The 20055-nt window shown below is 43.7% G+C and overlaps 1 pseudogene; it reads left to right on the top strand.

Annotated features, from left to right (window-relative positions):
- Window positions 1–20055, top strand: part of LOC115464724 — a 57323-nt pseudogene extending 37268 nt beyond the window's left edge.

The following is a 20055-nucleotide window of genomic DNA, read 5'->3' as shown; positions in this document are numbered from 1 at the left end:
CAAGTAGCAGAAACTGTTGCCAAGCAATAATGAGCATCTTAGAAACAGTTTCTACAGGAGTGCAACAAAAAAAGTTTAGAAATTAAGTTAGGCAACATAGGGTTGCAGAAAAGCTTCCCAGACTAGCAGCAGTGACAGGCTCACTGAAAAAGTAACGGAGATGCCTACTAGATATGGGGAGGGAAATGCCCAAGCCAGAAAAGGGGAAGTGTGAGAAAATATGTCGTAGCAAAAAAAAAACCCTGTAGCAGCTACCAGCAAGTTTAATATACCCAAATAGTGTTTAGACAGAAATGAAGTGTTACACATCAGCTGTAAAGCAGGTCACATCAAGCTATAATATAGATGTTAAGGTACCAGATAAAATAAACCAAGAAACTTACAGTCTTTAACAGGAGGGGAGGGGGTATAGAGAGTGGAGGGAGAGAAAAATTCATATATGTGGCAACAGAGGAAGTGTTCTCAGGAAGTATCTAAAAAAGGGACTACGCAGGAGAAATAGAGATAAGATTTAGTATTGAGAACTCCTCTATTAAGGGAAAAGAAGCAAACTTTTTAAAACTTTATAACCACATTGTGGAACACGATAAGATCTACCAGGCTGTTTCGTGCAGCATAAGAAAATCTGTCTCTGAGTTTAAACGAAACCGGGCAACAGATTAGATTGCCAAATATAGCATCTTAATTCTGAAAGTCTCACAAACAGTTTCAGAAAGAGACCAGAAAGCAAAAATAAAACAGCAGTTTATAAATTCAGCCAAAAATTACGTTAGTAAGGCCAACATTCAATTGGAAGATAAAAACAACAGAATTTTAGTCAAGATCTATAATCAACCCCCACTTTGACAAAAATTCTGGTGGCGTGCTTAAATCGAACGCTAAATTTAGGGGTCCAGAGACCCCCAAGAAGGCTGGAGTGACCTTAAATCTGACTCCATCTCTAAATAGCACTAGTACTGGGGTAATCAAGGAGTTGTGAAGTTCTAAAAGGAATTGCCACTAAGAGAGATGTTAGGTCTAAGGAAAAGATACCAGCCTTATGACAAACTGGATTTAGATTACAAGTCATACAATGCAGCGAAAGAGAGCCTGATACAGCAAAAGCATTTATACTTACAGCCTTTCATCATTAAGTGAAGTCCACAAATCAACATTTGGAATGAGGAGTTTATTTGCCAAGGTACAAGTCAAATCAGTGATTGACAACAGGCACGTACAATCAATTAGTTATAGGAATATAATAATCCAGCTGCAAACAGGTGTTAATTAGTTCCTAATCTTTTATAATTTCTCTTACCAATTAGAGGTTTTACAAGGGAAAGCAATTAGGTAATTTGTCAATTCTGCTGGACACATTGGTTTCCCTTGGAGTGAGAGAGTGGCAACCCTTTTCTCTAGCTTAAACCAGGAAATACCCTGATTTTTATAGGTGCCCTCAGGATATGGATAATATGACAGTAGATATACCTGATTGGATATATGCTAATGTCATGGTTGTCACTGATTGGCTCATGCTAATGAGTAGCTTCTATCTTGCTAACATGGTTTTGTCTTTAGCTCGCTTGACCACAAATCTTAAGCAAGACCCTGCATCCAGCTACACCTTTCGTTTCTCACACCATGGCTGACCACAATCCTGCTCACAGGAAAGTCTCATTTCTCAACTTGTTTTTCTAACTTACATTAGAGAAAATTCCACTTTGTAACAGATACGGCTTCCATTTTGTGCTGAAATCCTCCATTTTGTTTCCATATCTATTGACCTAACTTTTCCTAATTTAGCTTATTTAGGCCTCAATCCGGACTACAAACTAGGCCATACTTTTCCAGTAAGCTCCCAGTTATGTCAGCCATCAGATTTCTGACTCAGCCAAGGTCTGTAATGGCCTGAGCTCTATGACTGGGCCCGCCACCATTCCAGTGGGGGGGTCTCTGGCTGTACCATAATTATACACTTCTAACCTGAGTTTTTAGTCTGCTCCCCCTGAGATCAAAACCTGGCTATGCCTCTGGTCTTATCCCACCTCACCTCCTCTTCCTCCTTTTTCTTAACTCTCTTCCTTCCCCTTCCCTCCCCTCCCTCTCTTTTCTTTCTCCCTGCACTCTGGAACACACCTTCATCTATGGCTGATATGAACTTCTGCCAACATTTCAAGTTGTTCAATCATGGGTCTGGCCCCATTTTTGTTGCTGTGGATTGGGAATTTCCACATGTACTTTCAACCATGCTGTCTCTCCTGATACCACTTCTTCATCCTACCTTCACTGGCTCCTGAATAATCTTCGATGGGGAGTTTATATTATTGATTCAGATGCATATGGATAGGCACAGAAATAGCAGTGCTAGGTCTAGTGATTATGGGTTTGTGCATGTTGGTAGGATATGCATTTATTTGCTATGTCCTGAGGGCATGGCTGAAGAATTGAACAAATATGGGAGGAGGGAGAGAGATGAAAGAAATGCAGTTAATTTCTGCAAAACCTGGAGCATACACCTGTTGGTCTTTGTTATCAGACTAATATATACAGCTTGTAACAAACAATGCTTCTATCCCTAATCCTAGGCTTTTTTCATGCTTGCCTATTACTAATGTCTGTGCTTCACTATCTTATACTTTGATGCTAATTTCATATTTTAATGGTATTTATTGTCTTTAAAGTCCTGTACCTTTGAACTATTACAACTTCCTGGCCTTTGTGTCTGCAGTGGAGGAGATTAACAACAGCTCGGAGCTCTTACCCAACCTCACACTGGGGTTCCGCATTGAGAACCCTTATGACAACTTTTTCTTAATGTATAGAGCTGCCATAAATATATTTTCAGGAATGGACACTGGGATCCCAAACTACAGCTGCAAAACTTCTAGATCACTGTTTGCTTTTATTGAAAGTCTTCCACCTGAGCACTCGAGCCAGTTTTCCAGCCTGTCTGGGATATACCACTACCCACAGGTCAGGAAGCATCTTTCATTTTACTTCATTCTCTCTTCTATGATCTAGTTCAAACTGTAAGGACAATGTGATTAATGTATATGATGAATTATTGGAACTCGTGAGTGTAAAGTTATTAACACTCAGTACAATAAGAATTCTGAGAAGGAAATTTCTCGCAAGTAATGATTTATGGTACAATAACCAAACTAGTGGAGGTTTTAAGCAGCAGTTTCATTATAACGCTCGATCACCTAAATTTCCAGAAACTACTAAAGACAGACCTGTTCAGAAAAGCATACCCCACCGACCCAACATAAAAAATCTGGATACCTGCGACACAATGTAACCAAAGATCATAATGGACATACCCTAACTCTTCCTCTCCCTCTCTAAGTTCCCCCAATTGTATTTACCATACATGTAACCCATTCTACCACAATTTCACCTTATATTGTTGATACCTGTATTTGTTCATATCGGAATCGGCTAACGCCGTTTACAGTACCATCCACCTTATAATCGAAAGAGAAAAACGCCCATATTCCGACCTAAATCGGGAGATAGACATCTTTCTCTTGCAGGCGCCCAAATCGGTATAATCGAAAGCCGATTTTGGGCATCTTCAACTGCACTCCGTCGCGGGAATGAATAAAGTTGATGGGGGCGTGTCGGAGGCATGGTAAAGGTGGGACTGGGGCATGGTTATCAGCCTAGCAGAGATGGGCGCCCTTGGCCGATAATGGAAAAAATAAAGGCGTTTTTAGCGAGAATTTAGGGCACTTTTTTAGGACCCTTTTTTGTCACGAACAGGTGCCAAAAAAGTGCCCTAAATGACCAGATGACCACCAGAGGGAATCGGGGATGACCTCCTCTGACTCCCCCAGTGGTCACTAACCCCCTCCCACCAAAAAAAAGAACACTTTTTTTTTCCAGCCTGTATACCAGCCTCAAATGTCATCTCCAGCTCCATCACAGCAGTATGCAGGTCCCTGGAGTAGTTTTTAGTGGGTGCAGTGGACTTCAGGCAGGTGGACCCAGGCCCATCCCCCCCATCTCTTACACTTGTGGTGGTAAATGGGAGCCCTCTAAACCCCCCCAAAACCCACTGTACCCACATGTAGGTGTCCCCCTTCACCATTAAGTGCTATGGTAATGCTGTAGAGTTGTGGGGAGGGGGATTTGGGGGGGCTCAGCACCCAAGGTAAGGGAGCTATGCACCTGGGAGGTAATTTAAGGTTTTTTTCTATTTTTTAAAAGTGCCCCTTAGGGTGCCCGGTTGGTGTCCTGGCATGTGAGGGGGACCAGTGCACTATGAATCCTGGACCCTCCCATGACCCAAAGCCTTGGATTTGGTCGTTTTTGAGCTGGGCTGCTTTGGTTTCGATTATCGCTGAAAAACGAAAACGCCCAGCTCAAAAAACTCCCAAATCCAATGCATTCGCCTGGCACAAACCGTATTTTTTAAAAAAAGATGGACGACCATCTTTTTCGAAAATACGGTTCGGCCAGCCCCTTCACGGACCCGTTCTCGGAGATGGACGTCCTTACACATGGGCGTTCGCGTTCAATTATGCCCTTCCATGTAAGCCACATTGAGCCTGCAAAAAGGTGGGAAAATGTGGGATACAAATGTAATGTAATAATAACTATTAATTTTCCTGAAAGAAGCAAATCAAAGTATCAGTCAGCATGTCTTCTACTTCCTTGAAGCAAAGGCAAATTGCTCTAACTGATCTCAAGCCAAATGGAAAATAAAATAAACAGTCATACTAGGTTTTGTGGCAAACAAGATGCTGACTAAAGATCATGTTCCAAATAATGGCAGCTGCTACGAGGTGGGTAGGTTTATTCTTCTAACGCTGATTCTAGCCAACAAATTCTCCAGATGGTGAGCCTCACATGTGAGCCTCAAATTAAAGCCACAGTTATATAGAAGGATCATTGAGAAAGTCCAGTGTTTTAGAAAAGTCTATGAATCGTGTGGGTCTTGCCTTGAACAGCTACAAAGAGAATGTATACCCCTCAGTTTGGTGGTAAAATGTTACCATTTGTTTCCCACAGGTTGGGACAAATTGTTGTCTTGCCTGGCACAAATGGTTGTATACCTGTTTATTTTATTCTCCTTAAGCTTGAGGTCAGTAAGAGACACTCTCCTTTGTTTTTAGGAAGAGTAAGTCAGGCTATCTGATACCTCAATTTGTTTTATTTGAGAAAATGTATTAGTTGCTATAAAGTAAGAGTTTGTAATAAAACTACTGCTAAGAAAACATTACTAGTTGGCTTTGATCCTGGTGAACTGGGGTCAGTTCCCACTGTAGCTCGTTGTGAACTTGGGCAAGTCACTTAATCTTCCAATGCCATAGGTACAAAAGCTTAGATTATGAACCCACTAGGCCCACTAAAGAAAGTACCTGCATATTGGGCTACGTTCTATATATCCAGTGCTTTTTTTGTAGAAAAAAAGGTGCCGGTACTCATTGTGGGCGGGGTCATCACACATGGCACCGCCCCTATTATAGCCACACCCACATTAGTCACACCCCTTGTACCAGCCATGGCGCATATAAACAGACATCATTGAAAATATTATACTAGTATAGGAGAAAAAATAATTTGATTTTTTTTCATTATAAATAATTTCTGTAAGCTGTTACAGCTCCAGTATACCCAGTGCAAAATAAGACAAATTCCAAACACTAAAATGAAAATAAAATGATTTTTTCTACCTTTGTTGTCTGGTGACTTTGTTTTTCTATCCATATTGGTCCCAGTCTCTGATTCTGCTGCTATCTGTTCTCTTAACTCCATTTCCAGGGCTTCCTTTCCATTTATTTCTTTACTTTCTTCCTTTCTTCTTCTTTTGTTGCCCTGCATCCATAAGTAAAAGCTGGGTCCTCCTCCATGGAATTGACTGGAGGAGGTATAACATGGATCCAGCTTTTGCCTATTTTCTCCATCCATGTGCAGTTTTTCTCCTCTTCCCTTTCCCTCATCTCCATCCATGTGCATCTTTTTTCTTTCCTCCCCTCCATTCATGTCCAGCACTTCTCCTCTCTCCTCCCCTCCATCCAAGTCAGCATTTCTCCTCTCTCCTAGCCAACTCCTCCATCCATCCATGTCCAGCAATTCTCCTCTATCTCCTGCTCTCCTCTCCATCCATTTCTAGCATTTCTCCTCTCTCCCCTCTCATCCATGTCCAGCAATTCTCACTTCCCTGTCCTCCCCTCCCTGTCCATCGATTCTCCTCTCTCCCCTCCATGTCCAGCAATTCTCTCTTCCCTGTCCTCCCCTCCCTGTCCATCGATTCTCCTCTCTCCCCTCCATGTCCAGCAATTCTCTCTTCCCTGTCCTCCCCTCCCCATCCAGCGATTCACCTCTCTCCCCTCCATGTCCAGCAATTCTCTCTTCCCTGTCCTCCCCTCCCCATCCAGCGATTCACCTCTCTCCCCTCCATGTCCAGCAATTCTCTCTTCCCTGCCCTTCCCATGTCCAGCAATTCTCTCTCCCCTGCCCTTCCCTCCCATCCCATGTCCAGCAATTCTCTCTCCCCTGCCCTTCCCATGTCCAGCAATCCTCTCTCCCTTGCCCTTCCCTCCCATCCCATGTCCAGCAATTCTCTCTCCCTTGCCCTTCCCTCCCATCCCATATCCAGCAATTCTCTCTCCCCTGCCCTTCCCATGTCCAGCAATTCTCTCTCCCCTGCCCTTCTCACCCATCCCATGCCCTGCAATTCTCTCTCCCCTGCCCTTCCCTCCCATGTCCAGCAATTCTCTCTCCCCTGCCCTTCCCATGTCCAGCAATTCTCTCTCCCCTGCCCTTCTCTCCCATCCCATGTCCAGCAATTCTCTCTCCCTTGCCCTTCCCTCCCATCCCATCCCATGTCCAGCAATTCTCTTTCCCCTGCCCTTCCCTCCCATGTCCAGCAATTCTCTCTCCCCTGCCCTTCCCATGTCCAGCAATTCTCTCTCCCCTGCCCTTCACTCCCATATCATGTCCAGCAATTCTCTCTCCCCTGCCCTTCCCATGTCCAGCAATTCTCTCTCCCCTGCCCTTCCCTCCCATATCATGTCCAGCAATTCTCTCTCCCCTGCCCTTCTCTCCCATCCCATGCCCTGCAATTCTCTCTCCCCTGCCCTTCCCATGTCCAGCAATTCTCTCTCCCCTGCCCTTCCCATGTCCAGCAATTCTCTCTCCCTTGCCCTTCCCTCCCATCCCATGTCCAGCAATTCTCTCTCCCCTGCCCTTCCCATGTCCAGCAATTCTCTCTCCCCTGCCCTTCCCTCCCATTATTTCCAGCGATTCTCCGCCTCTCCCCTGCCCTCCCATCGACGTGCAGCGATTTTTCCGTCCCTCCCCTGCCCTCACCTCTCCCATTTCCAGCGATTCTTCGTCCCCCAGCCGTCCTCCTTCACTGCCTGCCAGCCAGCGTCGGACGCAGAAGCGAACGGTGCAGGCAGCGATTGGCTGGCAGCGTCGTAGCTTCCCTCTGCAAGTCCCGCCTATGCGTAAACAGGAAGTTGTAGGCGGGACTTGCAGAGGGAAGCTACGACGCTGCCAGCCAATCGCTGCCTGCACCGTTCGCTTCTGACTCCGACGCTGGCTGGCAGGCAGTGGACGGCTGGGGGACGAAGAATCGCTGGAAATGGGAGAGGTGAGGGCAGGGGAGGGACGGAAAAATCGCTGCACGTCGATGGGAGGGCAGGAGAGAGGCGGAGAATCGCTGGAAATAATGGGAGGGGAGGGGAGGAGGAGAAAAAGGTGCCGGTACGGCTTACCGTTGCGTACCGGCACAAAAAAAGCACTGTATATATCACACCTAAAACAATGGCTCCAAAGAAAAATAAGCCTATGTGCATTCTATAAACTATACCAAAATTTAGGCGCGGTTTATAGAAAACACCTAAATCTAGATGTAGTTTATAGAATACGCCCGGCCCAACACCTATTTTCTGTGACTAGATTTAGTTGCAGCCATTTATACCAATGGAAAATTGGTGTAAATGCCGACACCTAATTACTTGTGGAACGGTCATATTTTATAACACTGCATGTAATTTCAAGTAATGCACATGACCTGTCCGTGCCCCTCCCATGGCCATACTGCCTTCTCAGATCTGCATCTTAGAATATACACACATCGCTTTTAGAACATGCCTAGACAGTTGTGCATGTAAATCCTAATTAATGCCAATTAATGTTAATACTTGCATGTTAAGTTCAATTATCAGTGCTGATTGGCTTGTTAGCTATTTATGCTGCATGTAGAAATCCAGAATACAACTGGATTTACACAAGCAGCTTAAGTCACACTATATAGAAACCGTTGGATAATGTGTACAGTTCTGTGTATGTCTAGTAGTACCATTGCTAGCAAATAGAATGAATCCGAGACCGAGGCAGGTGGAAATAATTCCCTAGGTACTGCTCTTCTCCTGAGTTGCTTGGAGACTCTCTTTGAATGAGGGAATAGCTTGAGGTTGGGGCAGGCCAGACTTTTAGGGGTCTCAGCATCCTTGCTTTCCTTCAGTAGGTCTAGACAAAGGGCTCTTAATGAACTCCTTGACGGTCCTGGTGGTGGACAGACTGAAAGTCCATCCAGCTTAACATCTTGTTTCCAACAGTGCCCAATCCAGGTCTCAAGTACCTGGCAAGATCTCAAAAGAGTATAATGGATTTTGTGCTGCTTTATGCTGGGAATGGATTATTCCAAGTCCATCTTTTAATGGACTTTTAAGAATTTGTCCAAACTTTTTCTAAAACCTGCTAAGCTAACTGCTTTTACCACATTCTCTGGCAACAAATTCCAGAGTTTAATTAAACGTTGAGTGAAGAAATATTTTCCCAATTTGTTTTAAATTTACTACTTTGTAGCTTCATTGCATACTCTTTAGTACTAACGTTTTTGGAAAGAGTAAACATGCGATTCACGTCTATCCATTCCACTCCACTCATTATTTTGTAGACCTCTATCATATCTCCCCTTAGTTGTCTTTTCTCCAAGCTGAAGAGCCCTAGCCGTTTTAGCCTTTCCTCATAGGGAAGTCGTCTCATCCCCTTTATCATTTTCGTCACCCTTCGCTGTACCTTTTCTAGTTCCACTATTGGGCTCATTTTCGAAAGAAAAGGACGCCCATCTTTTGACATAAATCGGAAGATGGACGTCCTTCTTACAGAAACGTCCAAATCGGTATAATCGAAAGCCGATTTTCGACGTCCTCAACTGCACTCCATCGCAGGGATGGCCAAAGTTCAAGGGGGCATGTCAGAGGCATAGTGAAGGCGGGACTTGGGCTTGCCCAGCACTTAGACGTCCTTGACCCATAATCGAAAAAAAGAAGGACGGCCCTGACGAGCACTTGAATGTTTTCATCTGGACCTGTTTTTCTTACAACTAAGGCACAAAAAGGTGCCTGAAATGACCAGATGATCACCAGAAAGAATTGGGGATGACCTCCCGTTACTTCCCCAGTGGTCACTAACCCCCTCCCACTCTGAAAAAACATCTGTAAAAATATGTCATGCCAGACTCTATGCCAGTCTCAGATGTCATACTCAGGTCCATGACAGCAGTATGCAGGTCACTTCAGACAGGCGGACTCAGCACCATCCACCTCCACCTGTTACTCTTGTGGAGGAAACAGCGAACCCTCCAAAATCCACCACAAACCCACTGCATCCACATCTAGGTACCCCCTTCAACCGTAAGGGCTATGGTAGTGGTGTACAGTGGGGGTAGTGGGTTTTGAGGGGGGTTGGGGGCTCAGCACACAAGGTAAAGGAGCTATGTTCCTGGGAGCATTTTATGAAGTCCACTGCAGTGTCCCCTAGGGTGCCCGGTTGGTGTCCTGGCATTTCAGGGGGACCATTGTACTACAAATGTTGGCTCCTCCAACGACCAAGTGGCTTGCATTTCTTCATTTCTGAAATAAACGTCCTTGGTTTTGAAAATTGCCGAAAATCAGAAACGTCCATGTCTAGGGACGTTCAAATCTAGGGACGGCAAAATTTAAGGATTTGGAAGTCCCTGACGGTATTTTCAAAATGAAAGATGGACATCTATCTTGTTTTGAAAATACGGGTTTCCCCACCCCTGGATTTGGATGTTTTGCACGGATGTCCAAATTGAAACTTGAACATCCCTTTCAAAAATGTCCCTCTATATTTCTTTTGAGATGCGGTGACCAGAATTGAATACAATATTTGAGGTGTGGTCGTACTATGGAGCGATACAAAGGCATTATAATGTCCTCCTTTTTGTTTAACATTCCTTTCCTAATAATTACCTAACATTCTATTTGCTTTCTTAGCTGCTACTGCTGCACATTGAGCAGAGGGTTTCAACATATTAACGATGACACCTGGATCCTTTTCCTGGTCGGTGACTCGTAATGTGGAACCCTGTGTCATGTAACTATGGTTGAGGTTCCTCTTTCCCACATGCATCACTTTGCACCAGGGGCGTAGCCACGGGTGGGCCTGGGTGGGCCCAGGCCCACCCAGTTTTGGTTCAGGCCCACCCAGCAGTGGAGGCAGCGGAGCGGAGGGAGCAGGCTGAGCTCCGATCCCGCATCTGCCTCCCCAGCCCGCCACTGCTACGCCCCCCCGCCGTACCTTTAAATATTACAGTTTTGCTGGAGTTGCGGGCAGCCGGCATTGAAGACATCGGCAGGCTTACGCCGGTTCCAGCAGCCTTCCCTTCCCTCGTTGCAAGTCGGATGATGGCTCCGCCCTCTTCTGACGTATTTCCTGTTTCTACGAGGGCGGAGCCATCATCCGACTTGCAACGAGGGAAGGGAAGGCTGCTGGAACCGGCGTAAGCCTGCCGATGTCTTCAATGCCGGCTGCCCGCGACTCCAGCAAAACTATAATATTTAAAGGTACAGGGGGGGGGGGCAGGAAGGAAACAGGGCAGACGGGAGAGGAGAGGAGGGTTGCTGGATATGGTGGAAGAAGGGGAGAGGAGGGTTGCTGGATGGAGGGAAGGGGAGAGGAGGGTTGCTGGACATGGTGGAAGAAGGGGAGAGGAGGGTTGCTGGACATGGTGGAAGAAGGGGAGAGGAGAGGGCAGGGGAGAGGAGGGTTGCTGGATGGGGGAAGGGGAGAGGAGGGTTGCTGCACATGGTGGAAGAAGGGAGAGGAGGGTTGCTGGATGGAGGGAAGGGGAGAGGAGGGTTGCTGGACATGGTGGAAGAAGGGGAGAGGAGGGTTGCTGGATGGAGGGAAGGGGAGAGGAGGGTTGCTGGACATGGATGGAAGAGAGGGAAGGGAGAGAGAAGAAATGCTGGACATGGATGGAGGGGATGGAAGAATGAGGAAGGAGATGAGATGAGGGAAAAGGAAGAGAGGAGAAAAACTGCACATGGATGAAGAAAATAGGCAGAAGCTGGATCCACTAGACAGTCAAGTCTGCAGAGGACCCAGCTTTTACTTATGGATATAGAGCAAGAAATGAAGAAGAAAGGAGGAAAGTAAAGAAATAAATGGAAAGGAAGCCCTGGAAACGGAGTTAAGAGGACAGATAGCAGCAGAATCGGATACTGGGCCAGCATGATCAGAAAAACAGTCACCAGACAACAAAGGTAGAAAAAAATATCATTTTATTTTCATTATAGTGTTTGGAATATGTCCACTTTGAGAATCAGGTGCTCAACATTAAAAGTTTATATTTATTTACTTATTTATGGCATTTTATCCCACATTAAACATGAATTAAATTGGAACCTGGGATCATTAATTTTTTTTCCTGGAGACAGTAATGCATTGCCCCCCCCCCCCCCCCCCCAGGCTCTCTCCCCGGCTATAGCCAGCTCTGCAATTTTGAGGGGAGGTGCACAGGTGGATAGGGGTGTGCAGAGGTGGACCGGGGAGAGAGCCTGTTGTTAAACATTTACCAGCACACCACTGTCTAGTGCCCACCCATCCAACCTGTTGGCCCACCCAAAAATTGACTTCTGGCTACGCCACTGCTTTGCACTTGCTCACATTAAACACCATCTGCCATTTGGATGCCCAGTCTCCCAGTATCATAAGGTTCTCTTGTAATTTTTCACAATCCTCTTGCACGTAATTTGGCCATGTGGCCGATTTAGGGCACTTTATATAGAGTTTCGGGGTAACTGCCTCTGAATATCACAATCCTCTTGCAATTTAACAACTTTGAATAAATTTGTGTCATCAGCAAATTGAATTACCTCACTAGTTAATGCCATCTCTAGATCATTTATAAATATATTAAAAAGCAGCAGTCCCAGTACTGACCCCTGGGGAACCCCACTATCTACCCTTCTTCATTGAGAATAGTGACCATTTAGCCATAATCTATTTTCTAAGTTTTAACCAGTTTTTAATCCACAACAGAACATTACCTCCTATTGCATGACTTTCTAATTTCTTTCAGTCCTTCATGAATTACTTTGTCAAATGCCTTTTGAAAATCCAGATACATAATAACGACCGGTTCAACTTTATGTACATTTGTTCACCCCTTCAAAGGAATGTAGTAGATTGGTGAAGTAAGATTTCCTTTCACTAAATCCGTGTTGGCTTTGGGGCTCATTTTCAAAGGGGAAAAGATCCCAAAAATGGCATAAATCTGCATTTGGACATTTTTTTCACAAAAACGGCCAAAGTACTATTTTCGAAACCAATTTTTAGACATTTTTCTATGAAGTCCATCAGAAGTGTATTCAGATCACAAGGGGGTGTGTTAAGGGTGGGATCTGGGCGTTCCTAACACTTGGACATTTTTCTGCCATAATGGAACAAAACAAAAACATCCAGGGCTATAATTTGGTCGTTTTGGTCTAGACCTGTTTTATTAATGAATAAACCACAATAAAGTGCCCTAAATGACCAGATGACCACTGGAGGGAATCATGGATGACCTCCGCTTACTCCCCCAGGGGTCACTAACCCCTTGCCACCCATTCCCCATAAAAGTTGATTAAAAACATTACTTACCAGCCTCAGGTCCATTAGAGCAGCATGCAGGTCCCTGAAGTAGTCTAGTGGTTGGTGCCATGCATTGCAGACAGGTGGACCCAGGCTCATATGTCCCCCTATCTGTTACACTTGTGGTGGAAACTATGAGCATTCCAAAACCCACTATACCCGTGTATAAGTGCCCCCTTCACCCATAAGAGCTATTGTAGTGGTGTACAGTTGGGGGTGGTGGGTTTTGGGGGGGGGGGGGGGCTCAGCAGACAAGATAAGGGAGCAACAGTGAGATGTGTGCCTGGGAGCATTTATTTGAAGTCCACTCCAGTGCTCCCAAGTGTGTCCTATTGCTTTCCTGGGAAATCTGTGTGGCCAGTCTACTAAGAAAGCTGGATCTTCCTACATCCCAATGGCTTGATTTTGTGCGTTTTTCACTTGGACATTTTTTTTGGACCAAAAAGATAAATGAACAGAGTACAAAACATTTAGCAAATAGCCATTTTGGAAAAAAAAAAAAAAGGATAGACATTTTTCTGTTTTGAAAATGGCTATATTCTCCACTTGAATTTTAGACATTTTTAGCAAAACGTCCAAAGTTGGACTTAGACGTCATATCGAAAATGCCCCTCTTTGTCTCATTAATCCATTCTTATGTATATGCTCTGTAATTTTGTTCTTTACAATAGACTCTGTCATATATTGGCTACCCTCCAATCTTCTGATGCCATGCTCAATTTTAAAGATAAATTACATATTACTATGCTCTAAATATTTGATATGTGAATGAAATATGATCTTTTCATGGCAAAGGTGATGATAAATTCAATCTTTTATTTTCAGCAGATAAGTTACATCTCAGGAAATCTTCTCATGAGCGACACAGCTAAGTTTCCTTATTTCTACCGGACTGTTCCCAGTGACATGCACATCTGTGCTGGGATAGTCAAACTATTGAATCATTTTGGCTGGACCTGGGTTGGTATCATTGCATTTGATGATGAAAACAGCATGAGGGCTGTGCAGATCCTGAGAGAAGCAATTGAGCAGAGTGGAGGTTGCATTGAATTCATAGAAACCTTACGTCAGTCCCGTTCACTCAGGCTTCAAAATACAGATATTTATAACACCTTCAGTACATATTCAACTAAAGTGATTATTTTGTATTGTAATAAAGACTACAGAGAGATTATAAGACATACACCCATTTGGGTAGCACCTGGAAAGTCTGGATCATCTCAGAAGAATGGGGATTTTTCTTCCCCTCTTACAGTGTTGATAGAAAAAACACCTTAGCTTTAGCAGTTGCAAAGAAAACTATTCCAAGCTTTCACAAATTTGTCCGTGAGGGAAATCCTGCCATGTTTCCAAATGATTCATTCATAGAGATGTGGTGGAAGGACCTGTGTAACAACCAGTGCCCCAAGAGCATCCAAAGATCCTGCAGCAGTGATGAAACATTTTTTTTTCCAAATACACTGTGACTCTATAAACTCTGGGGATAGTTATAACGTTTACAATGCTGTGTATGGCCTGGCACATGCATTGCATGACATGATCACTTCTGGTTCTAGGAATACCACCAAGAGGAGTGGAGAAAGTGAGAGATTTTTAGATTTTCTGCCATGGAAGGTAACATCCTATGTTAGAAGAATGATATGTTCAGAAAGAAGTGATGGTATATGATTGCGCAGTGTGAAAGGGAAGCAGGATGTAGTGAATTGCAGAAGGTCTTTTAACTATTAAACAGATGCTTCATGTCCAACATAATAGACACACAACTAATTGCAGAGATAAAAGCACATATAAAAACTACATATTTATCTAATATTTAACTAAGTATTTATCCTGCAGCTGTTGTGTTAAAAGGTTGGAAGAAAAGAAAAGCGTTGAGGACTGCATGATAAGATACTTCACCAGATAAGTTGTTTTTGGGGCATGCCTATTGATCCTCTGGAACTGTGGAACTTTGTAACAGAGTGTTATGAGATTAAACAAAGAGGACGCTTCTACGTTTTGCATTTTTGCATGAAAGTGTGGATTAGCTTTTTTTAAAATTAATGGGGTAAAAAGGTAATTTTTAAAATAAACTTCAAAAATAAGCTCCACGCTAATGTTGCTTCAAATTGAAAACATGTTCCTAAGATCAGGATCAGATTGTATGAACTTAAAAGTTATAACCGCAGTGAGCTTCACTATTAAAAATGTCTCTCATTTTCATTAGCTTCATCATTATCTGAAGGACCTCCACTTTAAGAATGTTCTGGGTGAGGAATTCTTTTTTGATGAGAACGGTGATCTCGACATTGGATATGATATTATAAACGTTGTCATTCTACCCGATGGGACACGGATTAAAGAAATTGTTGGAAGTTATAACTCTTATGCTCCTCCAGATCAGGAATTTACTATTTATGAAGAGGCGATCATGTGGGAGAGAACATTCAACGAGGTCAGATTTAAACTCAATTTAAGCTCATCACGTTGGCATTTGAGGCACTTCACTTTGGCACCTCCGCCCCCCCCCCCCCCCTTACCTCACTGCTCTCATTTCTTCTTACACCCGTTAGTGCAGAACTCCAAAGGGCAGGGCAGGTCATGGGCATTCCCACAAATTACCTGTGTTGTTATAGAATACTTGCATATGCCTACTTGCCATCAGTTGGGTGCCTGTATTTACACCAGCCTTTAGCAGGTATAAATGCTCACACCCAAAGTTAGGTGTGAAGGTTTCACTGAGCTAATAATCTGTAAAGGTCAATAGAATACTTTCATAGCACTCATGATTTCAGTGCCTATCTTTTAAGAGCATAACCACAGCCATACTGGGACAGACCAATGGTCCACCTAGCCCACTCTCCTACTTCCAATAGTGGCCAATCCAGGTCACAAGTACCTGGCGTAAACCCAATTAGTAGCAACATTCCATAATACTAAGTTCAGGGCAGGCAGTGGCTTCCCCATGACTGTCTCAATAGCAGACTGTGGACTTTTCCTCCAGGAACTTGTCCAAACCTTTTCTAAACCCATATACGCAAACCGCTGATACCTCCATGTAACTTCTTTGAGTGTCCCCTACTCTTTGTACTTTTTGAAGGAATGTAGCTCACTGTGTACCTATTCCTTGTAATTTTTGAGGTTACATAGCAATACCATGTTTTATAATAGGAGAAATTATTTTTTCACTCAATACATGGTTAAGCTATGATTATCTGAAGGCGATGAAACAGTGCGACAAGACAGTGGCTATAGCCTTAAGGATGCTAAACTGTATAGAGAGAGGCGTGAACAGCAGAAGAAAGGAGGTGTTGATGCCCCTGTACAAGTCATTGGTGAGGCCCCACGTGGAGTGTTATGTTCAGTTTTTAAGGTCATGTCTTGCTAAGGATGTAAAAGGACTTGAAGAGGTCCAGATCAAGGTGACAAAAATGGAAGATCTGACTATGTGTACACTAGAGGAGAGGAAGCACAGCTATTCAAATACTTGAAAAGTATTAATATAGAAATAAATATTTTCCAGAGAAGGGGAAATGGTAAAACTAGAGGACATGAATTGAGGTTGCAGGGTGGTAGACTTAGGAATAATGTCAGGAAATTCTTCTTTACAGAGAGGTGTGGTTGATGCTTGGAATGCCCTCCCGAGGGAGGAGGTGGAGACAAAACGGTAGAGGAATTTGAAAAAGTGTGGGATGAACACAGAGGATCTCTTAGAAAATGAATGGTATAAACAGCAAAAAAAAAAATGATTGGTGTTGTGTTTGCATGTTCAGTGGCACTTAAATAATGACTGGCTGTGAAGAACTAAGGCTGGTGCTGGGCAATGATCAAGTATTCAAATTGAAAACATGTTCCTAAGATCAGGATCAGATTGTATGAACTTAAAAGTTATAACCGCAGTGAGTATTTTAAATCACATTCATTGTTGGTTTAATCATGACTTCATAATGAGCGTGACTGGAAGGCCAACTGGTTGGATCGTTCAGGTCTTTGTCTACCATCATTTGCTAATTTATCTATATATCTTCATGCTATATTCAGCAGTAATATCTATATAGCTTAGCCCTCTAAATACGCCGGCCTAACTTTAAATAAATCAATATAATGTTAGACCTGCTATGTCTGCAGTGTAATTTAATATCAACGGGTATGTTAACTGGACAGTAGCTGAATAGTATTGATATCTGTATAAATTAGGCCCTGCTCCTGGAACACGCTTGCTGCATCCTTTACAGATCAAGATAAATTTGGCCAAAATATATCTAGTTGACAAGGCAACAAGTTTAAACAAAAAATACCTCGTGTAGCTGAATGAAACTCACTCTGGATAAAGGTGTCACCTAAATGATTAAAGAAACAAAAATGCTTATACGATAAGCAACCAATGGTGAGCAGCTCCATGAGGTAAATGTTCAGATTTGGAGGTAGAAAAGTAGGTTACAAAGATATCACCTAAAATCCTTTTTTCTTACGAGGAAGCAGAAGTATTTTCTCATACTTTTAATCAAACCATTAAAGGTGACCTGCACAGCTACATTGCTCAAAACATTCCCCAATCAGCCTGAATGACTGATTTCAGGTCAAACCTATCCTATATAATAAAAAGCACCTCCAACGTTCTGAAGCTGAGAAAGTGAAGCTTTGAAGCATATGTGCTCCTGCTGTATCCATCTCCTGAAATGATGTCATGTACTTCCGTGTTCGTAAAGACCAATCACTGGAAGGGAATGCTGCAGAATTGCCGGCCAATGCAACACGACTTCACACGCATGAGGGTGTCGTCATCCCTCCTTTCCTCCCTTCTAGTTCCAGGCCCCCTACCTCCAAATTTTAAAAGTCAACTTCACTTACGAAGTTGGGTTTACGGCGGACTACAGCAGCAGCGGTAACAGGCATGCAGGCTCGACCCTTCTCTCTCTGTCAGCTCTGGTCCCGCCCGTGCGGAAACAGGAAATGAGGGCGGGACCAGAGCTGAGAGAGACAGAAGGGCCAAGCCTGCACCCCTGTTACTGCTGCTGCCGGCCGCCGTAAACCCGACTTTGTAAGTGAAGATGACTTCAAATTTGGAGGTAGGGGGCTTGGAACTGGAAGGGAGGGAGGGAGGGAGGAAGGGAGGGATGACAACACCCTCATGTGTGTGACGTCGCATTACTATGTTTGTGCAGCGCTGCGTACACCTTGTAGCACTATAGAAATGCTAAATAGTAGTAGTAGTAGTAGTAGGGGGACCCTGGAACTGGGAGGGAGGGGACAACGACCCTGGAACTCGGAGGGAGGGAGGAACTGGGAGTGAGGGAGGGGACCATGGCACACACTCTCATTCTCACACACACACTCTCTCACAGACACACTGGCACCCAGTCTCACTCTCTCTCTCTGTCACACACACACACTCGCACATTCACTCTCTCTCTCTCTCACAGTCACTCTCACACATGCTCTCTCTCAAACATACACACTTCGAGGAAAACCTTGGCTAGCACACATTTCATTTGTGTTAGAAACGGACCTTTTTTACTAGTTATTTATATTTCCAATCAAAATAGAGCTCATACTGACCTCCATATTCTACTGAGTAGGTTTGCAATGAGATGAAAAACTAAATGGGAAAAATGCTCATGTTTAGACAGAAAAGTAACACTGCATTTGAAAAGTCATAATCCAGTATTACCTCATGTTAATCAGTTTCTTCTCAATCCTCAGACACCTCCAGAGTTCAGGTGCAGTCCGAGTTGCCGTCCTGGGTTCAGGAAATTAACCAGGGAAGGAAAGCCTGTCTGCTGCTATGACTGTATTCCCTGTCCAGAGGGAGAGATCTCCAGCCAAACTGGTGAGTGATTTCATGTTATTATGTGCCACGCTCATATTAGGCCCATATTCATCCTTTATTGAAGACCCAACATGGGCCAGCAAATATGCATGCACTCCTGCCTTTTCCAAAACATCAACACAACTGAGCACATCCTGATCTCGATGTCTCAATTGCAATCTCCGTATTCTATGAAAAATGGGTCTTTGCATGTCCCAGTGGAATACCTTATGTCTAATCCAAAAATATGCGCTGGATACTGCTAGGAAAACTAATCACACCCCGATTAGATAAGACATATGGAATCCTTTACAAACATCCATTTCAGGTGACAGTTCATCTAAAAGATAATGCATGATTTTATTTCCAGGAAGCTCATCGTTCATTACTTGCTACTGTCTGTCAATTTGAAACAAGCCTTATTATAAGGGAATGGTTACTGTCCTATAACTGATGTGATTTGTGAGGTAATGAGACAATATTTTTTCATTCTCAGATACAGATGTTTGTACGAAATGCCCAGAGGACCAATGGCCCAATCAGAAGAAAGATGCCTGCATCCCAAAAGTGATATCCTTCTTGACCCATGAAGAGCCTTTGGGGATAACTTTGACTTTCATCTGTATTTTCTTAATTCTCATTAATACTGCCATTTTGGGGATCTTTATTCATTACAAAGACACCCCCATAGTGAAAGCCAACAACCAATACCTCAGTTACATTCTCCTCAACTCCCTCATGCTCTGCTTCCTCTGTTCCTTGGTATTCATTGGCCACCCTGACAAAGTGACCTGTGTTCTCCGACAGACTGCCTTTGGGATCAGTTTTTCCATTGCTCTCTCCTCTATATTGGCAAAAACCACCACTGTGGTCTTGGCCTTTCATGCCACCAAGCCTGGAAGCAAGCTCTGGAAATGGATGGGTTCCAGGATCTCAATTTCTGTAGTCCTTTTCTGTTCCCTTATTCAAACTGTTCTGTGTCTTGCATGTTGTTCACTGCTCCCCCGTTCCCATATCTTAATATGAAATCAGAAATTGGAACAATACTAATTGAATGTAATGAAGGGTCAATACATGCATTTTACTGTGTTTTGGGTTACCTGGGATTTCTGGCTGGCATCAGCTTTATCGTAGCATTCCTAGCAAGAAATCTACCTGACAGGTTCAATGAAGCCAAATACATCACCTTTAGCATGTTGGTGTTCTGCAGTGTCTGGATCTCCTTCATCCCAACTTACCTGAGCACCAAGGGCAAGTACATGGTGGCAGTGGAGATATTTGCTATCCTGGCTTCTAGTGCTGGACTCCTGGGCTGTATCTTTTTCCCTAAGTGCTATATTATTCTGCTGAGACCTGAAAGGAACAGCAGAAAATGCTTATAG

Source organism: Microcaecilia unicolor, chromosome 3, assembly GCF_901765095.1.
Source record: "Microcaecilia unicolor chromosome 3, aMicUni1.1, whole genome shotgun sequence".
NCBI classification, from domain to species: Eukaryota; Metazoa; Chordata; class Amphibia; order Gymnophiona; family Siphonopidae; genus Microcaecilia; species Microcaecilia unicolor.
This window is presented reverse-complemented; position numbering and strand designations above follow the sequence as displayed.